Below are 5,034 nucleotides of genomic sequence, written 5' to 3' on the forward strand. Positions count from 1 at the left end.
CCTTGACTTCAAGGGGGGGGACCCAGCATCCCATGGGAAACAGAGAAAGGGACACCCAAGCACCTGAGGAGGATGATGGGGGTACCCAGCACCCACAGATTTTGGAGGGAGGACTCCCAACCCCCCTGTTTTAAGATGGGGGGAGGCACTGAGCACAGCAGGGAACAAAGAGGGGCCTTGAGCATCCAGATTTCAAGGGGAAGGGGAAGTTCCAGCATCCCATGGGAAACAGAGGGGGCACCCAACATCCATAGATTTTTGGGAGAGGGACCTAAAACCCCCAGTTTCAAGATGGGGGGCCCTAAGTCCCCTAATTTCAAATGGGAGGGAGTCCAGTACCCCATGGGAAACAGTAAGGAGAGAATCTATCACTCCATGGGAGATGGAGAGCACTCAGCACCCACAGATTTTTTGGGGGGACCCCCAGCACCCCCCATTTCAAGGAGAGGGATCCCAGCACCGCATGGACAAGGTGTGTGGGGAGGTTCCAGCATGCCACAGGAGATAGAGAAGGGAGTACCCAGAAGCCCACAGGGATGATGGAGGCACTCAGCACCCACTGATTTTGCCCCTCCCTGCTCCCAGCCCTGTTTTTTGGGAGGGCACAGACCTGTAGAAGAGCACGGTGAGGGGCATGGTGCCCAGGTGCCAGAGCGTGTGGGCATCCAGCACCCAGAGCAGTGGTGGGAAGTCAAGCAGCTCAAGCAGCGCCAGCGCTTGCAGCAGCCCCACGCCCACACTGTACTTCCACGCGTGGGGCAGGCAGTGGGGCAGGAGGCAGCGCAGGCACCAGCGCAGCCAGCAATCTGTGTTCAGCAGCCCTGCGGGGAGGGGACATGCAGGGGTGGGACACAGGGGTGGGGTGAAGTCCCTCAGGAGTGGGGAGTGACCCCCTGGGCATGGAGCAGGCAGCAGTGCAGGCATCAGTGCAGCCAGCAGCCCATGTTCGGTATCTTGGGGGGGGGGGGGCAGGGACCCACGGGTGTAAGGTGAGCCCCGCAGGAGTGGGGAGAAACCCTGGAGTGTGGAGAGAGTAGCTGCCCATGGGGAGAGCACCCAGGTATGGGGTCAGCCCCTGACTGGTGGAGTGAGCCCCTGAGAGACTCCCATCCATGGGCTGAGCCTCTTACCCATAGGGACAGTTCCCCCACCTGTGGGGAGACAATCCCAACAATGGGGTGAGCCCCTAACCTGTGGGGCCAACTCCCCACTACTCATGGGGTGAGTCCCTGAACATGGGGACAGGCCCTCACCCTTGGGGAGAGACCCCCCCCCCTATAGAGAAAGCCCTCAGCCATGAGGAGAGGCCCCCTACCCATGGGGCCAAGCTCTCACCCATGGGGTGAGTTCTCCAACCCTCACCTCATCCATGGCCACATCAGCATAGGGCAAGCCCCAAACCCATTAAGTGAGCCCCTCCACCCATGAGGAAAGGCCCCCAACTATAGGGTGAGTTCCCCCAACCCGTGGGAAGAGCCCTCCACCCATGGGGCCAGCCCCTCAACTCCCCTTGGGCTCTGCCTCACTCATGGCTGCATTGGCATGGAGTGAGCCCCCCACTCCTGGGGTGCCCTCTCAAGCCCCCTCCCCCACCCATGGCCACGTTGGTTGCCATGTTGTAGCCGTAGTCAAAGCGCACGAGGCTCAGGTAGGAGATGTGGGCGGCGAGCACCAGCAGCAGCAGCGTCTGCAGCACCCCAATTAAGGTTGGGCGCTACAGCCCCAGCGTCCTGTGGGTGGGAGGGCACTCGTGGGTATAGGGACAGGTGCCCCATAACTCTCAGCCCCATGGTGTTCTACCCCACAGCTCACATCCCCACAGTGCTGCCTCACCTGACACAGCACAAGTAGAGGGAGTGCAGGATAACAGCTGAGGTGCAGAAATAGTCCAGTTTCTGTGAGGTGAAGGAGATGGGGGGGGGGGGGGGGGCATTAGGCAGCGTGAGGTGCCCCCACAAGCTCCCCTGGGACAGTTCTGGGGGGTAGAAAGTGCCCAACTTCGGGGCCCCTCCCTCATCCACCAGAAGGGCCACTGTGGGGCATAGCACCTTGTGGCAACCTCCCAGCCACCCAATGGCCACCCATAGCCTCCCTCCATGGCCCCCATGGTTACCCACAGCCACCCACAGTCATCCCATGGCCACCCCCATGCCCACACTGGGCATCCCATGGCCACTCTGGCCCTCTGTGGCCACTGTAAGGCCCCCATGGGCCCCTGTAGCCACCCCCATCCCCATACTCACCCCATGCCCAATGGTGGTGCCCACCTTGCTGTGGAACTGGGGCATGCAGTGCCCACCCTGGGCATCCCATGGCCACTCCCAGCCCCCATAGCCACCTCCATCCCCCTGTGCCCCATGGCAGTGCCCACTTGCCATGGAACTGGGACACATCATGCCCACCACAGGCATAGAGCCACACAGTCACCCACATGCACTCAGGCGCAGTTGTCATGGCAAGTCCAGCCTGGGAGGGTACTAACTGCCCTAGTGTCTCCCAGTACCCCTCTGGCCATCCTCTTTGCCTCCCAGTCTGGTTGCAAGTCTTCCCAGTGCCTCCCCATCCCCTCCCAGTCCACCCCAGTTGATTCCAATCCCTCCTCATCCCTTCCCACTCTGGCCCCAGTTCCTCGCAGTGTCTCTCTCTCTCTCCATCCCCTCCCAGCACAGCCTCAGTGCTTTTTAGTACCTCCCAGTCCATCTCCAGTCTCTCCCAACCCAGCCCTAGTGCTTCCCCAATCCCTTCCAGTGCATCCCAGTCCATCCTCATTCCCTCCCAGCGTCTCTCCAGTCCCTCCTTATCTCTTCCCCAGTCAGGCCCCATCCCTTCCCTAAACAGCTCCTCCGCTGCGTGGGCGGGGCCTCAGGGATGGGCGAGGCCTCTGATTGGGCGGGTCCGTCGCTGCAGCCAATGGGCGCGGGAGGGCGGTATCTGTTAGGCCCACGTAGAGCGGCTGTTAGGCCTAGAAGTGCTGTAGTGCTGCTCCTGAGTAGTTCTGGTGCTCGTAGTGGCTTAGGCACTCCCAGTACAGCGGCTCCCGGTCTCCCTGAGAGCCTCGGGCCGGGCCCGGCGCCGCTGCCGCCCCCAGCAGCAGTGCGGTCCGCGCCGCCCCGCCAGCCGCCATCGCTGCCCGGCCCCGCCACTTCCGACACACCCCGGAAACGGAGGGGGGGGGGGGGGGCGCGCAAAGGGCATTATGAGATACAGCGCCTCCGCCGGCCGTGGGGATGATGTGATACAGTCCCCCAGTGCTGGAGGCTCATGGCATATGTCCCCCTGCGACAGGCCCTACGCAGAGACTCATGGGATATATTCCTTTACCGAGCACCCTCTGTAGAGGTTCGTGGGGTATATTCCCCTTACCACATTGGCAGGATATATCCCCTCCTCTGTGCACATCATAGCCCGGGGGCCTGCCGGTCCTTGGGGATGGACATGTGGCGACCCCGGCGTGCAGTGGGGCCCGGAGCCAGCATGGCCTGGCCTGCCTCCACCTCGGTCATGCGGGAGTCTGGTCTGGGGCCATGCGATGAGCACCTCGAGGTGGCCAAAGCCAGGGTATGGGGGGCATGTGGTGGTCCAGTCCCTCTGGGCTTTCCCCTAGGGTGGCCATCGTCTTGGCTTGGGGTGGCAGTGATGGGCTGGTTACCTGCTCCTGTCCCCATGGAGCCATCACCCCTATGCAAACATGAGTCCCCCTCCAGCACTGGGGGTCCCTTCCCCACTCCCCCTGGGGAGCTGTGGGTAGCCATGGTGGCACGAGTGGATGGATCTGTGGTGGGGGGGACTAGCCTCACGCAGGGATCTTGTCCTGGTCCCACAGCTCCTGTTCTGTTTAGCTGGGGGGGTCACTGTCAGGGGCTGGATGCTTCTGGGGGACCCCACGTTTCAACCTGTCTGTGCACCCAGGATGGCAGATGAAAGTGCACCTGTAGTTTGTGCCCAGGCTGTGGGACAAATGCCAGCCGTGGGCCACCTTGTTGAGGAACCACTGAATGTTGCCAGCCTGTCCCCATGCCCCAAGGCTGTCCTCATACCCCAGGACCTCACTTGTGTCATGTACCCTCCTGCAACTGTCCCCTGTGTCCCCAGACCCCAGAGGGGCATCACCATCCCAGTGACAGTCCCAGTCCCAGGGGGTGAGGGGATGGGAGTTCCTTCCCCCCCTCAACCAGGTGACCCCACAGCAGAGCATCTGCAACCCCCTCCCCAGCAGCCAGTGCAGCCCCCCTGGGATAGGGGAGAGGGGGGAGCACTGTGGGAAGGAGCACTGGAGAGGTGAAAGCACCGGGATGGGGGAACACTGGGACTGGGAGCATCAGGGAGGAGGGAGCACTGTAGTGGGGGAGCACCAGGGCAGGAGATGGACCGGGACTGGGGCACCAGGGTGGGGGAGCACTGGGGTAGGAGAGGGACTGGGGGCAGTGTGGGAGAGCACCAGGGTGGGGGAGCACTGGGGCAGGAGAGGGACAGGGGAACTCTGAAACAGGGGGAGCACCAGGACGGGGGAACACCAGGGAGTGGGGGCCACCGGGGAGGGGGAGCACAGGAGAGGGGATAACATGGGAACTATGTTATAACTGCGGGACCTGAGGCTGTTTAGTCTGGAGAAGAGGAGACTGAGGGAGGATCTCATTAATATTTACAAGTATATAAATGGTTGTGGTAGTTTGAGCCTGGCTGGATGCCAGGTGCCCACCACACCGCTCTATCCCCCACCTCCTCAGCAAGCCAGGGAAGGGGAGAAAATAAGATGGGAGTCTCGTGGGTTGAGATAAAAGCAGTTTAATAAAGAAGCAGCAAAGCCACGCACGCAGGAAGCGAAGCAAAAAGCAGATAAAGTTGTTACTCTCTACTTCCCATCAGCAGCGATGTCCGGCCACCTCCCGAGAAGCAGGGCTTCAGTACACGTAGCGGTTGCTTTGGGAAGGCCAGAAATGAATCTCGCCTCCCCTTCCTGCTCCTCTCCCCCAGTTTATATTACTGAACTGACGTCATATGTTATGGAATATCTCCTTGGTCAGCCTGGGTCAG

At 61.5% G+C, this 5,034-nt stretch overlaps 1 pseudogene; it reads right to left on the reverse strand.

Annotated features, from left to right (window-relative positions):
- Positions 1 to 549: 549 nt before the first annotated feature.
- On the reverse strand, positions 550 to 2,288 carry LOC133628647 (post-GPI attachment to proteins factor 3-like; annotated as a pseudogene).
- Positions 2,289 to 5,034: the final 2,746 nt, after the last annotated feature.

The sequence above is a fragment of the Colius striatus genome, chromosome W, assembly GCF_028858725.1.
Source record: "Colius striatus isolate bColStr4 chromosome W, bColStr4.1.hap1, whole genome shotgun sequence".
Lineage (NCBI taxonomy): Eukaryota > Metazoa > Chordata > Aves > Coliiformes > Coliidae > Colius > Colius striatus.